The sequence below is a fragment of the Prosopis cineraria genome, unplaced genomic scaffold (genome assembly GCF_029017545.1).
Source record: "Prosopis cineraria cultivar Desert tree isolate PC_DT_omini unplaced genomic scaffold, ASM2901754v1 PC9, whole genome shotgun sequence".
NCBI lineage: Eukaryota > Viridiplantae > Streptophyta > Magnoliopsida > Fabales > Fabaceae > Prosopis > Prosopis cineraria.
The window spans coordinates 2698680-2719638 of record NW_026555340.1 but is presented as its reverse complement, the minus strand read 5'-3'; the positions used below and the strand labels follow the sequence as shown (position 1 = coordinate 2719638).

The window sequence follows — 20959 nt, the reverse complement described above, 5'->3', positions numbered from 1 at the left end:
ATTATGTTATTATGTCTGTTACTTCCTTTCAGATGGCTTAGTGTTGAATTGTGTCTGTTGTTGTAATGCATCTTAAATTCTGTTTGTTGTTGTAATCTCTTAAGACCATTGGTGTTATGTTAAGTGGTCCTTTTATTCGAATTTTTGTTTAATGAATGTTCTACTTTTATGTCCTATTCTGATTTTTCTTATTTATTTTAATTGCTCACTCATTAACCTTATAATCATTAATCTAATACTATTCTCACAAATCAATTTTTTATTAATAATCAATACAGTATCTAAAATCCTATAGCACATCAACTTTGATTAATAAAAACATGTAAGACTTAAAAGGAAAGAACATATTATGCTTATGTAAGTACTGATACAGTTCAAGATGTCATATTCAAACAAATAGAGAGAATAGATTTTTATTAAACATGGGCATTACACGTATTGTTTTTTTGTCTAAGAATTATTATTTATATAAGCCCTCATTTCTAGCATACAACATTAATTAAAATTCATGATTGATAATCACTTCCTCAAGGATGACTACTATTTAAGAATTCCAAGTATATTACACAAATATATTTTTTTTTGGGTATGATTACACAAATAATTAACTATTGCCATTTTGAAAAAAAATTTTAAAGCTTAAATCAAAACAATGCGTTGTAAATACATTTTGAATTCTTAACAAAATAATTAATTTTTAATTACGTGATGGCTTCCATAACATGATTACTCTATACATCAAAGCATTATAAATATATGAAAAAGCTTTCACTATCATGCTTAGTGGATGAAAATAATCAAAATAAAGTTCAATTTTTTATGCATAACTCTTAATAGTGTTTTCACATGGTGCCAAAAAACATAACATGACAACTTGGGAAGTCGTATAAAAAAACAAAACACATACGGAAATCTGTCATGTCATTTTCACCATGGCTAGCTTGCATCGTAATAATTGAAAGACAAATAGCATTTTTGCAAAAGTATCTGTACTAAGGTTGACATAACGTCATTGCCTTTCAAGAGTTCATAAATTCTTATTTGTCAATTTAAAGGGTTACTTTGAGAAGTAGATTCATCATTCTTTATGGCCATACGTTCAAGGTTCTGTCTTGCCAAAACTCAAAGGCGAGGTATCACTCTCAAGTACAACGTGAATGGATCAACATGATAGTAATATTCAACAATCATCAAATTCCAATAGAATTTAGATAACTTGCTAGCGTTTAGAGGAAAGGTTTCAACAATTATCAGCATCAACCAATATGCAGCCTTCTTTTCATGGATAGGTTAGTTAATTTATTTCATTTCTTCATATGCACTATCCTAGCTTACTCTTAGTAATCCTTTCTAAGTGCTTTGAGTTGTGTTTGACTTTCAAAGTGTCATCTTAATGCTCATTCATGTTTTTAAGCTGTCAAGATTCATCATACTTATGTGAGGCGGCCAACCAATATGAATTTGATGCAGCAATCTTCCGAAGGAACAACATTGCTTGACAATACGATCACACTATGCATAACCCAAGACAGAAGCACATGGACAACAAACAAGTGCATGCCTTTTACGACATCAACAAGTGAAAGTAATATAGTTCACACTCAAGCTCTTGCAACAATAGATGGGGAGTCAACTCATATTTTCAAGAATCAAAAGCTAGAAGGACTTTACATGACATCACAAATATGGCAACTAATCTTACAAACTAGTTCTCAGATGTTTGAACCTCAGGTAGCACTAACTTTAACTTATTATTGATATATTTGAAACATGGATACTGCCATATATATATATATATATATATAAATATATCTTTATCTATCAAACAGCCTCTCAGCCAAAGGATATTTTTAAGCGTAGAAGTAGTTGATTACGTGTAATTGAGAACATGAATAAAGAAATAGTGCCAAATAAACAACCCAAAAAGAGAGGGCAACCTTCTAAAAAGGATGCAGTTAATTATGCTTCCAAACAACAATATAATTCTTGGTCTACAGGTATAGTGCACTACACTAAAGAGAGATTTAATTTCTCAATTAATGTATATAATATGTTAGTGATTCAAGGTATGGATTTCAGATACGAAATTGGCATCTTCAAGCAATACCACTATTGCTATGCACAATCAAATTTATTCACATTCAACAGGTATTTTTGTTATCAGTTAAAATCATTATTGTATATTGTTTTATCTCAAACATTGTAATCCTATTATCATGCAGGTTTGGAAATTTATTATAAGGATATACAGTTCTCCTTTGATTTTAATGAAAATGATGATTGTGAGTGTTCTGACATATATTCAGCAAATAGTACAGGTAGGTTATTTCAAGATAAGCCTTTCATTTCTTTACATAATGAATATCTTTTTGAAGTATATTTATAATAGATGAAGGTGATGATATTTCTAATCAAGGGATGGAGAATTCTAGCACCTTCAGCATTAGAAATGGTAAAATGATAAGTATTTACACATTTTCTTTATGTTATTATTAGTTAGTCTATTTGAAGATAAATTGTTATCGTAATGTGTCTCTGAATTTACTAAGATGGGTTATATAAGCTATTTAGAATTGATTTAATTTTCAAACTTAAATAATCCATAATTGCCGTCTTAAAAGCATTGACATTAGGATGACTTAAATGCTGTCATAAGATTATACATTATGGGTTATTACAATTTATCGCATAATCCTATTAAAGTAGTTTATATATATTTGCATTTTTTTCTTATCATATTTGCAGACTACATGGATGAAGGAGATCCTATAGAAATATGTAATTTTTGTGGAGCTGAACTTTGGTTCGATGAAAGAGTTGAGAAAGACACCTTTAGAAGGAATTTAACATTCTCCATTTGTTGTCTCAAAGGAAAGGTAGTCTTACCAGCTATGCATCCACCTCCCATGGAATTGCAATGTCTATTTTTTGACAAAAGCTCAAATGATTCAAAAAACTTTCATGCAAATATTAGGAAATATAACAATATGTTTTCATGTACTTCTATGGGAGGTGGAATTAACCATTCAATTAATAATGGTGGTGGACCATATTCTTTTGTGTTGTTAGGAATTAATTACCATATGATTAGAAGTTTATTGCCACCCGAAGGAGCGAAGCTTGTATTCTGTCAACTATACGTATATGATACAAAAAATGAAGTCAGAAATTGAATATCTGCTGTGAGGTAAATCTAATTTTTTTATTCTAACATGAAATATTTGATTTAAATTTATATTGACATATTTTCTCTTTTCTAAATGTAGCAAACATCAGAAAGGTCTAAATATTGATCCTACAATCGTTGAACAAATTAAAGATGTCTTAGATAGGATCAATTCATTTGTAAAGCAGTATCGAATGGCATCATCATTAATAAAGAATCATGTATATCAAGATTTTAAGTTGTGCTTGATTAACGCAAGGGAACATGATGGTCATACTTATAATCTTTTGTCAGCTTCAGAAGTTATAACATTAGTCATAGGTGACATTGATGTGTCATTCAATAGAAGGGATACTATAGTAGAAGAAATATCAGGAACTCCACAACGTATAAATGAATTGATGTTTCCTATTTACCTCTTCAATATCTAATCTTATCTCCATTTAGAGAAGATGGGTATAGAGATGATGTAGATCATCGTGAGGAAACTATTAGTTCAACAAAGAAGAAGAAAAAGGTTACTATGAGGGAGTATTTTTCATTTAGACTTATGACATGAGGACATGAAATCTCGACATTGCTCTATACACGTAGATTGTTGCAACAATTTATAGTTGATGGATATATAATGATTGAATCTCAAAGATTACTCTGGGTAAGGACCCATCAAAAAGAGTTAAGGGTTGAACTATATCAAGGGTTGTCAGATACACTTACTAGCAGAGAACGAAATGCAAACTCAACTAGGAAGAGAATTATTTTGCCATCATCTTTCACAGGTGGTGCAAGATATGATTCAAAATTATCAAGATGCCATGGCAATTTTTCGATGGGCAGGATATTCAGATATTTTTCTTACTTTCACATGTAATGCAACATGGCCAGAGATCACTAGATTTTGTCATAAAAATCTATTATCTCCTTTAGATCGACCAGATATACTATACAGGGTCTTCAAAATGAAGTTACAATCATTGATAAAAACAATCAAGGAATCAAAGCTTTTTGGCACCATTCGTGCAGGTTAGAACATTCAAAATTAAATTATTTCCTTTTTATGACGACACTGATATATATTTATTTTAAGAGAAAATATATTCATAGATCCCTATAGTTTCATCGCGTTTTGCTTTTAGTCCATATAATTTTTTTTAGTGTTTTTAGCCCTTATATTTTTATAAAGATTAGGTGACGTTTGTTTATTAAGTCCCTATAGTTTTAGTTTTTTTGAGTATTTTTAGTCTTTGTAAGGACTAAAAATACTGAAAAGACTACAGGGATTAAAATAAAATGTGATTAAACCATAGTGACCAAAGATTATGTTTTCCCTTATTTTAATCTTCTATAGTTTAAATATAATTAATTGTCAATTCAAAAGTATATACTTACATAATTGTATTTGATATTTCTAATAATACATTATTATCCCTAATATGATGTGTTTAATCATTTCAGAAGTATATACTATTGAGTTTCAAAAGAGAGGTCTTTCACATGCACATATACTTTTATTCCTTGATCAGCATGATAAAATAAAAGATCCAGAGCATATAGATAAGTTAATTTCTGCTGAGATTCCTAACAAGGAGTCTTCTCCATTTCTAAATGATCTAGTTAGGAGATTTATGATTCATGGTCCTTGTGGTCACAATAACCCAAAATCTCTATGCATGAAAGACAAGAAATACAGTAAATACTTTCCAAAGAAATTCAATGATAGCACACTCATTGATGCAGATGGATATCCTTCATATCGAAGAAGGGATGATGGAAGAACTATTGAAGTAAAAGGTATTCCTCTAGATAATGGATATGTTGTCCCCTACAACCCAACCCTATTATCCAAGTTTGAAGCACATATCAATGTTGAAAAATGCAATCATTCTACTTCAATTAAGTATTTGTTCAAGTACATTAGTAAAGGAAATGATAGGATAGTTGCTACAATTTATGATAACAATGATGAGATTCAACAGTACTACAATTGTAGATATATATTTACATGTGAAGGTTCATGACACATATTTAGGTTTGACATCCATCATAAGTATCCCTCTGTGGAAAGGTTGAGTTTCCATCTTCCCAATCAACAACCAATAATTTATTGTAATATTAATGACCTTGGTTATTTGTTAGACAAACCAAGAGTTTGTGAGTCTTAATTTCTTAGTTGGATGGTAATGAATAAAGTTGAAAATCATGCAAAAAATTTGACATATTCTGAATTTCCACAACATTATGTTTATGAAAGACAGAATAGAAGGTGGAAACGTAGGAAGAAAGGTTTTGCCGTTGGTAGGATCACCCATGTATCACCGTCATCTGGAGAACTATATTTTCTTAAAATACTTTTGACAAAGGTTAAAGGTCCCACCTCTTTTGATGATATAAAAACTGTGGATGGTGTGATACATTCAACTTTCAAAGAGGCATGCTTTACACTTAGATTATTGGATGATGACAGAGAATACATAAATGCAATCAAAGAAGCTGTAATTTGGGCTTCAGAAAATTTGCTTCGAAAGATGTTTGTAAGTATGTTACTTTGTTGCTGTTTGAGTCGTCCAAACTTTGTTTGGAAGAATACTTCAACATTTCTTTCTAAAAATTTATTATATATTCCACGTGGTGATCCAAATTTAGCAAGTATTATATAATCAATCTCTATTAGATGTTTCATCCATTAATCACAACTTACATATTCTCTTTGCATTACATCATAAAGTATTTATATTAGACATTTCAATAATATTTAAATCCATTTATTAAGATGTTTTCACAAAGATTTATATGTATTATGTAGGCCTTCATATCTTAATGGATGATAAGGAATAAGCTGCACTTCATGAAAGTGATTCATTATTGCAAGGGAATGGGAAGACACTAAAAGATTACAGTTTAATGCCATTACCTACAAAATCATTGAATATTGATGTGACAAATCATCTAATACTACAAGAATTGAATTACAATCACGAGGCAATGTAGTCGGAAGCTACACAGCTTATTAATTCAATGAACACAGATCAAAGACAAATCTTTGATTATGTAATCTCCTCATTGTCTTTATCAATTAGAGGTTTCTTCTTTGTATATGGATATGGAGGAACAGTGAAAAAATTTCTATGGAATGCATTATCATCTTTTATACATGCTAATGGGGATATTGTTTTAACAGTTGCTTCAAGTGGAATTGCTACAACTTTATTACCTTTTGGAAGAATAGCACATTTAAGGTTTACAATTCCTATCCAAATAACTAAATATTTTGTTTGTAGCATTAAACAAAACTCATCATTAGCATGCTTAATACAATACACTAAGTTGATAATATGAGATGAAGCTCTAATAGTTCAATGATATTGTGTTGAAGCTTTTGATAGAACTCTTAAGGATATAATGCATTGTAATCATTTATTTGGTAGAAAGTGTATTGTCATGGTTGGGGATTTCCGTCAAATACTACTAGTTATCCTAAAAGGAACAAGAGCAAGTATTGTTAATGCATGCATTAGTTTATCACCATTATGGGATCATTGCAAAATATTCAAACTCACAAAGAACATGAGGTTATCTTTATCTTCTTTAATATATGAAAGCCATGAATTGGAGAGATTCTTAAAGTGGTTATTAGACGTAGGTGATGGAACATTGGGACTACCTCATGATGGAATAGCAGAGATAGAAATCCCTCGTCATTTATTGATATCTAACTATAAGGACCCAATGAAAGTAATTGTATCATCCACTTATCTAGAACTACTTCACAATTTAGAAAACACTCAACATTTCAATGATAGAGCTATCTTAGCTCCTACTATTGAAAGTGTAGATTAGGTGAATAATTACATGTGTTCTTTACTTATTGGTGAATCAGTTGAGTATTTGAGTTCTGATTCAGTGTGCAAGTCCACTCAAGATAGTGATTCATTTGATGATCTATATACTAACGAATTCCTTAACATAATTACATGCTCTAGGTTGCCTCCACATAAGGTTATGTTGAAGGTAGGAGCACCTATAATGTTGTTGAGAAATATAGACCAAGCATCTGGACTATGGTACAAGATTACGTATAACTCAGCTTGGAAGAAGTGTTATTAAAGGCATAACATTGAATGGATCAAAGCAGAATGAAAAAGTATTGATTCATCGGATGGACATAAATCCTTCTGAGAGTAGATGGCCATTTCATCTACAACGAAGGCAATTCTCAATTACTCTTTCCTTTGCAATGACTATTAATAAAAGTCAAGGTCAATCACTACGTCATGTTGGATTGTATTTAACAAAGCCTATCTTCACACATGGTCAATTCTATGTTGCATTGTCAAGAGTTAAGAGTATGGAAGGGTTGAAGATCCTTTTGCATGATGGAAAAGGTGTTGAAAAAATCACAACCATAAATTTTGTCTATAGAGAGATATTTAAGAACTTGCAATGATCTTTTCACATGTAATGCACTTTAGATTTTGTATTAGTTAATTAATTGTCGTCCAATAATGAAATTTTGGGAAGTGTATTTTTCATACAAACTTTATTGAAATCTAAGGTGAGGAATTATGGTTAACATTATGTGTAAAGACACAAGTATTTCATTTATTAATCATAAACATATTAATTTAATTCTCCTCGTGCATCGCACTGGGTAGTAAAGGCTAGATGTTACAAAAAAAACAATGGCCTTATCATAGATGCAGAATTTGTAATGTGGTCCTTAAGTTTCTTTCATCTCATAACTTGTATTCCTTTATTCTTTTCTTTCAACTCATGTCTATTACAATAGAAGCCTCAACAATATCAAAACATATCAAAAGGAGAATGTATAGTGAGTTTAAATTTTTAAAAAAAGAGATATAATCTTTCTTATGCCTAATGTGATTTTAAGATTGATAGATAATCACACAACACTATTGATTGATTTTGCCGCATGGAATTCCTGTGGGCAACCTAGAAAGGAAAATTTAAGAAAAACTTACAAAGAATTCATTGTAATGTCCATATGGTATTACTAAATTATCACACTGAACTCGCATAAACACAATTAGAGGTGCCTCAAACCTCTTGTGTACTCAAAATTGTAATTATCCAAAAGTACTGAAAACAATTACTTTTAAATATTTAGGATCCTAAAAATTTCAAAAACTATTGAAAATCTATCAAAAGTAAGCATTTATGCTCAGCAAAAGCTAGCAAGCTGCATAAATACCATACAGTGTGAAAACCAAAGCAAAATAACACATTTCAGAAAAGTGGCCATATGCCATGGCATGTGGCACATACATCACAGCATGTGGTATAGAGCCAGAATTGCTCATTCTGTGTCATGTGCCACGACATGTACACCATGCATTATGCCGCAGCACACATATTAGATTTTGCTGTCAGTGATAGCTCACTAATATAAACTTACAATATGTGTCGTTTCTTTATATGGAGTGTGATTGGAGTGATTCAAGTGCCCACACAAAACTTATTTGACAAGTGAACTAATGATGCAATTTTGTTTCCATTAGATATTTCATTTGAATATGGGATACTCGGATGCAAAATGACAACTTTTTGTCATTTTCACCTAACCCCGAGTGTCCTAAATCCAACCCACGTGTTATTAGCCACTTTCACAGGCTTGATCATGTCCAATGGGATATATTTCACCTAACTAAGCATTCATATCAACAAAATCACATATATTCACAAGCTTGGCTACTAAATTGCCTTTTTCTCAAAACAGGAGAATTTCTTTCATAGTTTACATAATCACACTTATAGAGCTATTCACACATATTTCCACACATACTATATATTTGCCCTACTATCTTAGCCATCTATACCATATTCACCACATTTATACATACCAGGGCTAAGATACATATATCAACCACACAATATATTGAAACATGTTAATACAATTCTATAGCAACCTAGAACATAAAATATTTACAACATAGCAAATTCATTACATGAAACTCCAATAGCATGGTGGTAATCACTACTACGACTAGCTTAAATTTTTCCTCTTGCCCTATTCACTATGAAAACTTGTAAAAATGTAATCATGAGGTGAGATAATTATCTTAGTAATATAATGATTCACATGTATCAATTAATAAGAGCAACTGTAAACAAGTAAAATACATAAAGATATAAAAATATAACATAACTTTTCCATCAAATCATTTTCACACTTGCATAATCATTCTACCAGCCGATCTTCTATATCACCCTAACTGAAACTAAAGGCTTTACTAGATTAAAAACACATGTATTGATCTAGGCACTCCTTTAATGGTAGAATCACCTAGCCATAAGTGTTCTATCCAACTTTCAAACTATGGTTCCCCCTATCATGCACAAGATCAAGGTGTTGTTACTCCAACATCGCATCAAGCAGATGTTCAGAAGTGTAAATCTCTAAAACCATACTCATATAGGTACTCAAGAGAAGAATTCTCTAAGATCGTACCTCGTCGAGCACTTAAGAGAATATATGCCATGTAGTCTTTCACTACTTGTCCTTATAGCTGAACTCCTACCCTTAACATAATCATGTTCTCATTCTCATATACAAATCATACGTTTGTAATTCAAGCCATGTATATAAACATATATTTTTTATAAATCCAATTCTTTAAAATCATTTTCATAGTAACATACTTATAATTCAATAATTTCCATGCATGATATGCCCATTTTACAAACATGCAATAATTTCAAAACACATATACTATATTACATAATTACTTATAAACAGTTAAGCAAATTAATCAAACAATGTAAATTATTTGGCTACCTTAGCCCTTCTATCTCTAGAAAGGGTTACCCGTGGTTATCTCACAAGCAGTCAACTTTCACAATCCGAGTCCCCACATGCCACTATGTCAATCTACATAAAATTAGCATTATTAGTCAATTAACCCTATTTTCAAAGCTGTTCAAAGGTCAAATAACTTTATTAGTATCCCAAAAAAACACCATTAATTTATCAATCACATATTTTGACCAATTTATCCTTCTTAAATACCCAAAGTTCCAAGTAAAAAACTTAAAAATTTACAAAGGTCATGGTAAGACAATGTAGGATGTACCTAAAGGTACCAAACCCAGTAGTAAACTACCTATGATTTCTAAGGTCTCAATTGATTTAGCATGGAAGAAGTTTGCAAGATTCAACCTTTTGAGCTATGATAGTAGTATAAAGGCTAGAAAGCTGAGCGATAGATTGATCTACTAAAAACCATCTTTAAGGTGGTGACCTGCTTGCCTAAGAAGAAGGTAACCTTAGCCATAGTAATGCTTGTAGATGTGACGAAGCAATTGTGAAAGAGTACAGAGTCATCTGATGGATCCCAGCTAACATAGCATGAATTCAAGAAGTCTTTCAACTATTATTTCCCTACAATTTTCAGAGCAAAGAAAGAAGCTAAGTTTTATAAGTTGAAGAAAGGAAACAAGGATGAAGATGCTTTCATTGTGCAGTTTATTAAGCTCTAAAAGTATTCTACTTACTTGTCCTAGTTTGCAGATGATCAGTGGAAAGTTGAGCTACTTTTAGAAAAGGCTAGACCTAACTATTGCCGATACTTGGCACATCTAGGGAACATCTCCTTTGACGAGATGCTTGATAAACTAAGAAATATGTCTAGAAGAATCAGGGAGATTGAGGCAGCAAAGAGAAGGAACAATCAAGAAAGGTTCTCTCCTCACTTAAATATCACGGGAGGTATGAGTAAGAGGTTTAGGTTTAGCTTTAGGAGCTCGATCAATTTTGGGGACAAGAAGAGTAATTTCTAAAAGGGTAATCAAAGCAAGGGCTTTCAGAAGAATAGTGCTTCTAAGGGAGGTGGTGGGAGCCAATAGATGTCTATATATGACTTTACTTCTCCTGTGCCCACCAGTTCTGCAACAAGATGTCTAACTTTTCCAAAATGTAGGAAGAATCATTCAAGAAAATGTTAGGTATATTTTAGATGCCAGAAGTTGGGCCATCTAGCTAAGGACTATCTAGAGAATGTTGATCAAAGGTTTGCCATTCCAGGCTAGGTATTTGCTATGACCAAAGAGGAGGCAAAGGCATCTCTAAAGCTCATTTGAACTATCATTTCTCTCTAGATGCCTTATTTGATTCTAGTATCACTAATTCCTCTGTATCTAATGGTTGTATTGAAATATTAAAACTGCATGTGCATGACTTACCTATTGTTATGGATATGTCTATACCAGCTAATGCTTCTATTAGAACTAGCGATGCTTGCTTGAAAATTGAGTTGGAATTTGATAGTCAGGTGATTACCATTGATTTGATTTGTTTACCTATGTTAGGTATTGATGTTATTGTGGGTATAGGTTAGCTGTCAGCTAATGGTGCCACCTTAAATTGTAACAAAAAGATTTTATGTTTGCCTATATGTATTGCACCTACACATGTATCTACATCTACATCTGTGTTTTATAGTTGTTGATGATGAACCTAGATTCTTATCTATAGTACAAGTAGAGAAATGTGTGAGTCAGGGATGCCAAGCCTATATGGTATTCTTCTCTGTGAAGGTAGAGATAGATGGTAGTGTTGAGGATATGTACTAAATGAATTTCCTAATGTTTTTCCTAATGAGGTGATAGGATTACCACCAGAGAAGGAAGTTGAGTTTTTGATTGACTTGGTATTGGGAATCGAGCCAATCTTTTCTTCAATTCTCGAAATGCCTCTTTGTACTTCACATCCCAAACAAATGATTGATCTTTCTTGGTAAGCTTAGTCAACATAGATGTGATTGTATGGTTTAGTATAAAAGGTAAGATGTGTGAACTATAGTATTACAAATGTTTTGAATTAAGTAAATGCGACATGGTATTGGAATTATTTATGGCTATAATATTGATTAATGTATGATTTAGTAAGTAAATACTAATAAGGGGCTTTAACATTTAAGATAGCCTCTAATAAGGTAAAACTTATATGCAAGTTAATAATCTTCTTTGTCAAATTGTAATGATATCAAGAAAAGAATGTTTATATCTATATTGATTCTTTGAAAAAAATTTATATGTGAGATCGAGAATCATGTGATGATATGATGAACTTGTGGCTTGATGCCATGAAATGGAAATTATATAAGGATGATTGTTTTGTTATGGCATATTGAATGCTAATGTTTGTTTAAGCATATTGATACAATGTATGGCATGCTATTTGAATTAGCATGATGCATTGCATAATCATATTGCCATGAGTTCATTCTAGGGAGAGGAGTAGGTAAATCCATGTGTTATAATCGCCTATTAGTAACTAAAGGCTAACCTTTATCCCACTATTTACTAAGGGATTGTCCCACTATTTATCAAGGGATTTGAACCTGGCTTGTCTCCATTTGTTCCTCAAGAAGATTAGCTCAGGATTAATGACACCTTAAGGATTCAAAAAAGAGGAGAAATAATGATTCAAGAGCAAGTATAGTGAGTACAGTGTAGTGGTCTTCCTTTTATGTCTAATAATGTTCCAATTAGACTACACACATATTTTTTTCACATACATCACTTCAAGATTATGTCTCACCTCTCAAAGGTACTTCAGTAAGGGAGATCAAAGAAGATAGACCTTTTCTTACATAATTCTTTTAAGGTTCCATAACATCTTGAATTTCAATTCAAAAAACTAATTGCTAATTAAGGATAAAGTAGTAATTAGTAGATTGAATATAATTTTGGATAATGGGTTAATGTGTGGTATTAGTTGGTTGGTGTGATTATAAGATCGTATGGTAAAATTGTGATTCGGGACAATGCGTGACACTAGTAAGATCTGCCTCATTATGTGCCAAGTACTGTGGCATGTGCTACATGTGCCATGGTGCATGGCATAGAACTTAGATAAAGCTAACTTTAATCAACTAATGATTCAGGTGATAAAAGGGAGGAAAAACACAAAATAGGGGTAAGAAGAGCTTAGCTATGCTAAGGCTTTAATTTTTTAAAGTTTGGGAGTTTTCTCCAATGAGTGACTTAGTGGATAAGTTTTACACCTCCCTATACTATGTTTCTACCCTAATTTCTCTAAGCTTGGTGGATAGAGAAAAAGAATAAGGGAGTTTTAAGGGGTTAAAGTATGGGGAAAAGGATTTAAAATGGCTCTTAGGTGTGAAACTAAGGTTTTATGACTAGTTCTTGGGTGTGAAATTAAGGTTTTATGTAACATCTAAAAACTTCAAATATAGAAAAAATTGACTAATTAAGGGATAAATTAGTTAAAAAGATGATTAATTAATTTAAATATGTTTTTGGGTTGCTAATTAGCTTTTTGGGTCATATTTGGCTCTAAATTGAGTTAGGATGGAAGTTGGATCAAGTTGGGAGGCATCGAGGGGAGAAAAATTAACATTGTGCTCAATGCATCATGAGCCGCAGCTTTTGTGGCATGCATTGCGATGCAAGGCATAGCAGACAACTTGAAATTTCAAAAATCATCAAAAAAGTTAGTTTTTATGGTAGGAACCTAGAACACGAAGGGGACAGCTTTGGGCACTAGTAGGGCATAATTTTGGGAGGATTTTGAAGATAAATTAGGCCTTCAAACTCTTAAGTAAGTTTCCTACCCTTCTCCTCTGCCTTTTCATCTCATTTTCCATGGGATTTAGAAGCGAGAGAATTTGCTCTGAATAGATTAAGCTATGAGTCTATGTTTTAAAGGTTTCTATTGACTCTAAAGGATTGATTTAAGTTTCTTAACCTTGGATAAGTGGTAATATGAAGTTAAATTGTTGTTTGGTGAAATTTGGATCAAACCCTAGCTTGATTATAGGGTTTTGAGGTGTGACAAGTTGAGATGTCAAGTGTTATGTTGTGATAGAGTTGGAGGGAGGTTTAAAAGGATTGTGTGAGAAAATTGTAATCTTCACAAGCCTATTTGTTAAGAATATGAGTGAGAAGTAAGAGAATTGGGATGTTATGGATAGCTAATAGTACTTGTGTTAATTGAAAATTGATATATAATACTTGTTGATGTAGATTATGATGTGGGAAAACTTGCCTTTATACAAGAAGAGATTTAGCACCACGGGTAACCCTTTTTAGTAATAAAAGGTTGAGGTAACTAGATAATTTGCATTATTTATTACCTTATATAAGTTATTCTCAAGTTGTTCTTGCATGATTTGTTATGTATATATATGTATGAATTTTGTAAAAGTTAACTATTTTAGAAAGTGAGGGGAGTATTGATTTGTAAAATGTCATGTTTTTGAAGTAAGTAGTAATATTCATTATATTAGTTTAAAAAGTAGTTTTTAGTATGGTCAAGTAGAGATATGCAGTGAAATGTGGCATATTAGAGGGTGAGAGGTCACCTTAGTGGAGTTAGTGATAATTATGTCCATATGGCACTACTGGCATCTCAAGACACCAGATGCAGCACATATTTCTCCTTAGTGCCCAAAAAAGGGTGTAGTGTTAGAGACTTACTCTCATTAGCACCTAGAAGGGTGCAAAGTTGGAGACTATGCTCCTTAACATCGGTAAGATGTGGTGTTAGAGTAACAACACCCTAATTACTTGTAATAGAAGAAACCAGTAGTCCAAAAGTGGTTTATAATATCTTGGCCGGGTAATCCTACCATAGATGGTGAGCTTGGGGACCATACATGTGGTTTAGTTCTGCGAAGTAGCCTACTAGTTCAGCCGGGAGTATTGGAGGACCGAATGGTTAGTGATCATGCATGTAACTTGTAGTGATTTTATATGGTGTATTTATTATGCTTATTTTATGGCTTGTTTATAACTTGGCATGTTAATCAATAATGTAGATTATCTTAGTTATTAAAATTTTTATCTCACCCCGTGGTTATCATTTTACAAGTTCTACCACTGAGATTGAGCAAGGGAAGGAATCGGGCAAGGGCTAACATACTTGCTACATTATCATTATAAAGCTCGATTTTATTTTGAGTCATGTACATAAACTTGTATGGATGATATTATATATTGCCAACTAGCAATGCATATTATTTTAATTGGTTGCATTTGTTTCATACTATGTTATTTTGCATTTTAGCTCAATATTATATATGATGTGAATATGTGGCGATTTTTATGGTAATAGGTTAAAATACTAATACAAGTACAATGAATGTTTTATATATATGGTGACAATGTATATGTGGTGTATTATGTGGCAATAGAGGTCAAATAGTGTATGTGGTCTTAATTTTGTATTTTGACCATATTGGGCGAAATTCACATTAAGTGGCCAAATTTTGTATTTGATATGTTCTGGTGTATTTGAATGCTTAATTAAGTGTACTTTAGTCCATTGGACTTGGTTCAAGCCTCAAACTGAATTAATGGTATAAGTTTTGAATTTTGGATACTTGGATGCTTGAAAATTGCTTTAAAAACTGACTTTTGCATTCGTGTCTAAAATTCTCATAGTGTTGGATCATAACAAAATTTGTACTATTAGTTAGCTTATTGAATAAGCTTTGCATGGGCACATGAATCACTCCAATCAGACATCGAATGTGAAAATGGCGCACGTTTGAAGTTCATCCCAAAAAGCTGTCATGACAGCATTTTGCTAGCATGGGCACGTGCACCGGGGCGCATTGCGGGCAAGCCGTGACGCACTGTATAATGGCTAAAATTTCCTTTATGTGCCACATACTGTGGCACATGGACCATAAGCCGCGGCACATAAACTAAAATACTCAAAAATGACACTTTTGGCCCTGTTTTGAAGTGTTTTGCTTCTCAAAACTTTTACATGCTTCTAATACCTTTATAAATCATTAAGTTTGATCTCAAACTATAAATTTAAAAGGTTTTTATGGGATCCCAAATATTCCAAAATTATTTCTAAAGGATTATTAGTTTTAACCCTTATATATATAATGAGAGCTTATGAACAATTGTTACTCCTAATTATGATTGTTTGTTGTGATTGTATGGTGAATTTTGATAATATCAAGGTGAACATTACATTTTACAACTAGTTTATAGTTTAATAGTTGAACTTTAAAGATATAAGCTTAATTTAGCCTAAATGGTTAAGCTATTAAGGATGAAGATTGTTAATTAAGTGAGTTAAAGGGATGTCTTAGTTATTTGAATAGCCTAAGGGCAAATGACTATAAAGAATGGATTATGTGAATTAAAATGTGTTAGTTGATTTTTTTCATGTGCTAAGGGGTTTAGCTTCACCAAATTAATACCCTATGTTAAGTGATAGAAACTAATTAAGGGATGTTCATTGTGTAGATTGAGCATCCAAGGGATTGCCTAGGAGAATCAGCATTTTCGGAGTGTAAAAGTGCAAAATGGTAACCTTTAGTAATAAGGGTAAAAGGTAACTAAAGTAACCCTTTTATCTATTAGTTTGTAAAATGATTTACAAGTATTTTATATTAACTGTATGCATTATTTTTTATGAAATGATAAACTAGCAATATTGCGAAAGAAATATGCATGCGGGTGTGTGAGTGATGCTTGTAATGTATGCGAAGAGGCATGTGCATTTGCATCCTCGAGTGTACCCTAGACTGGAGTATGGGGTCACAACCCTACTCTATGTAAGGGTAGAAAGTCCTAAGAGGTCTTAAGGGTTGATGATGATTTGCTAAGGAGGACCCAAGAATATATGCATCCATGAGTGCACCTTAGTAAGGGGTCATGGCCCTACTTTGCGTAAGGCTAGGAAGTCCTGATAGTTCAAGCATTAAGCTTGTTCTGTGAGTAAGCACTCAAGAGACCACCCATATTTGTGATATCTGATTTGAGGCAGTAGTTTGGTAGGCCTTATTTTATAAGGCTGGAAGTCCTAGTTTGAGCTTTGAGCTTACTCTGCTAGTGAGAACCAGGAGTGCATGAACATAGTAGATGAATAAGCATGTCATTGTGTGTATATCTATTTATATTGCTTTCTATTGAAATCGATGCTACTTTATCTCTTGTATTTAATTTTGCTTACTAATTGATAATTGGGGTTTATCCAAGTTATTGGGACATATATCTTATTATGTTACCTTTGTTTACAAATGAAGAAAGTACAAGAAGGTTGGGAAAGGAAGCGAGGAAAGAATAGCTTCACTTAGTAATGCTATAACTACATTTATATGTAATGAATGTAAATTTGTATTTGAGAATTTTGATTACCAACTAGGATATATATGTGTATGAATATGTGTATGTGTGCGCGCGCGTGCGCGTGCATGGTTATGTTGTTTGAAAGCTTGCTTGTATGCCTTGTATTCCATCTCACTGAGTGTATCACAGTGGTGAATATGTAGGTAGGCCTAGATGCTATTCAAGAAAATATATAATATTGTTCCACTAGTAATGAATATAAATTGCTATGTGATCATGTGTATTTATGTGAAACTTGACTAAATGGTGAAGGTTAGCCCTATTTGTGTAGGTCAAGTGGATTGTGATTCTTGACCATATGGTAAGGCACAGCCCTATATATAGAGGTCGAACAATTAAAAGTGGAACAAGTGTATCGTGTTTATGCAGTTATGTATATTACCTCATATAAGACTACAAGTGTATAATGTGGCATTGACAAGTTAAGTTGTGATAGTGATGTGTTATTTGTAATATGATGTATCAATCAAGTAAATTGAACACTTAGGGTGCTTAATTTTGAAAGAAAAGTAACTTTTTACACTCAAGTATCCAATTTATGATCGGACCATTAGATCGTGTTTAAACTTATCTTATTAGATAGATTATATTATAAGCTTCGTGTAGGCACTTAAATCACTCCAATCAGACATCGAATGTGAAAATAGAGCGTGGCAGAAGTTTGTATTAGAAATCTATCATAATAGCAAAATATGATACATGTGTCGTGGCGTAGGTGACAATGCCACGATGCATAACATAAAACTACAACACATTGCTCTATACTACATGCTGTGGCGCATGTGGTATATGCCATAGAGCATGGCTTTTTGTGAGAAAAAATGGTTTAGACTTTCTTATTAAGTGGGTATGCGTCTATGCTTTTGATAGCTCTTTTTGTTGAACATATTTTCTACGAAGTCGATATCCTGTATTTTAAAAATAAATTAAGGGCTATATCTTTGTTATTGTATTGTATTGTATTGTAATGTAAGGTGTGGATGTGTAAATAAAGCTCAAGGTGAAAACTAAGACTTTACAGGTTCTTTCTTATGGCTCTTACTAAATATCATATTGATGTCTTTTACCTGTTGATATATCAAGCCTACAACTAATAGCTTTAGAGCTTTGTCATACTCTTAAGAGATAATGAATGACTTATTCTATCTATGATAAGGGTGTTCTCATCTCAAGAATATTCAATGACCAACATTGACTATCTTCTTCCCATGTTTTAATTGTTAATGGGATTATGTTCTCGTCACAAATAGGGCATGTTTTATGCCTCTTAACACTGTATATAGATAGGTTTCCATATGTAGGAAAATAATTTATTTCGCAAAAAGTCATAGCTCATAACTTGAAAGACGAATTCTAATATATTAATCAAACACATGCACGCCTACCTCCCATATCATCTTCAAATTTTCAATCAATGGTGCCAGGTAAACATCTATGTCTTTTTCAGTTTGTTTGGAGCTAAAAATTATGAAAGACAACATGTTATATTTGTGTTTCATGCACAAATAAGAAGGAAGATTATAAATCACTAATAGAATGGGCCATAGGTTATATTGACTACTAAGATTGTACTAGTAATTTATCCCATCTGTATAAAGTCTAAACCTAAGATTTCTAGGTTTCTTGCTAAATTCAGAAAATAATTGATTAATTCCATTATAGAGAATTGGTTAGATGCTTAAGCATACCATCAATTTTTCTCTCATCAGCATGCCATCTTAAGTTCTTTGGCTTATATGCATTAGCAAATAAACATTAAAACCTTAGTATTATTGGAAGATGCCAAAACACCTTCACCGGAGTCCTCCTAGTAATCAAATCATCACCACCATCCATCTCTTTTACTTTTTAGCATGATGCCCCACAGACTAGATACACATCCAGTGCTTCAAAATCATTTATGTACAATATACAATTATTAGAGCAAGCATGTATCTTTTAGTACCCAAACCTATTGGACACAATATTTTTTCACTTCATAATAACTACTAGGAAGTACATTACCTCTGAAAGCATCTCCTTCAATAGTCTGAGCAACTCTATGAAACTCTTATTACTCTACCACTATCTTACTTTCAAGTCAAACAATTTCAAAACCATTATTAATTTGTATATTTTGTGCACCTAGATACAAAGGCATTTCTAAATTATTGCACAAGCTATTATATTTATGAACTTTCACAAACATCTTCAACACTAATATCACATAATATATCCTCAATCCAATCAATAAAATCCAAATCATCATCTTCATTATGTGGCACACTATGCTTTCTAGATTCACTATGTAAGACCCGTTGCATGTACAATTTGTAGAACCTAAAAAAATTAGATGATCTTTAATCTCCACAGGACTTCATGGCAACCCATTCAAACACTGAACTCAAGGATAATAGAACAATCATTTCTTACTAGGAACATTCTTCATTATTTGTCTGTAAAGCATCTATTCAATTACGGTTCATAATTACCTAATTCAAATATCAACAAATAATTTATGATTTGATATTTAAAAAAATTTGGCAATATAGCAACTTATAAATTAAGATTCTCCAGGAACTAAACTCTCTATTTGACCCTACTAAAACACTAATTTCAGCAAATTTTTAATCATTCAACTCCAACAAATAATTTATATTGATTTTTAAAAAAAATCAATGGCATGGCATACAACTTAATTTCAACAAAGTAAAATTCATTATATAATACCAACAATAGCAAGTTAATTAAATAATTTGAAACTTGTTCCTTTAAGCCAAGTCTTAAATAATAAAAATATGTGTGCCCATTCATAAAAAAAAATGTCTGCCCATAAGGAAGGGGTAGTTAGGAATTAGAATAGTAAAAAGAAATTAATAATAATAAAGGAATCATGATTTCTTTTCAATTAAAGCACACATGATTTTTTTTTTATCAATGCAACCATCATTTTTTTGTTCTTGGCAAAGCAATAGAAGAGGAAAAGGATGCTAAGACACCAAACAAGTAAATCACCAAGATAGAAAATTTAAACATTAATGTATGCTTTTGGGGACAAAGGGAAGATGTGAAAAAAAATTGAAAACATAAAAAATTAAGGTAAGTTGATTAATTTAGGGATGAGGCAGACCTAGGGGCACAAGGCAAATTAGGGGCAAAGGCTAAGCTGGGGGTCAATTAGTAGAGCTGTGAGACAATGACAGAGCCAAGAGGCAAAGCTAAAGAAACAAGCTAAGAGTAAATGTCACTTTTTACTCGCACACACAGCCATGGGTAAATGGGCTTCATTATAGGGACAATCTCCTTTAGGACTTATCACCATAATGGAGGCGATTAATTATAGTGACAAGTCCAAGAAGGACTAGTTGCTATAATTAATCATTTTTTTTCATTTAATATGTCTAAATTTGGATGGCAATTTATGGCAACAGGTTAGGCATAGACTTGCCACATATTTAATAACTAAAAAGCAAACTTATGTTATTAAAAAATAAATGATACATAAAAATATAATAAAAAAAATTTCTAATTTCTTTTTATAATAATTTGGAAATTTTTATAATCAATTTCAATATCAACATATTAATTTTAGAAATTTAAAAACTTTTATTTATTTATAAATTTACAAATATATTTTGATATTTAATTATTAAATAACTAGAATAATCATTTGGATAAATT

The 20959-nt window shown here is 32.0% G+C and overlaps 1 long non-coding RNA gene across 7 annotated transcripts; it reads left to right on the top strand.

The window, feature by feature from the left end:
* The first annotated feature begins 831 nt into the window (after nt 1-831).
* Nucleotides 832-16475, top strand: LOC129321052 (uncharacterized). 7 transcript variants are annotated; one of them, XR_008595891.1, is made up of 10 exons: nt 848-1289; nt 1471-1731; nt 2080-2148; nt 2223-2318; nt 2390-2452; nt 2746-2876; nt 3070-3187; nt 4904-4957; nt 6345-6402; nt 7147-7739. It is a non-coding gene; the product is annotated as an uncharacterized LOC129321052 (long non-coding RNA). The 7 variants fall into 7 exon arrangements; XR_008595896.1 differs by having other exon boundaries at nt 832-1289; nt 1415-1731; nt 2746-3187; XR_008595892.1 differs by lacking the exon at nt 7147-7739 and adding an exon at nt 16415-16475 and having other exon boundaries at nt 839-1289; nt 2746-3187.
* The last annotated feature ends 4484 nt before the right edge of the window (nt 16476-20959 follow it).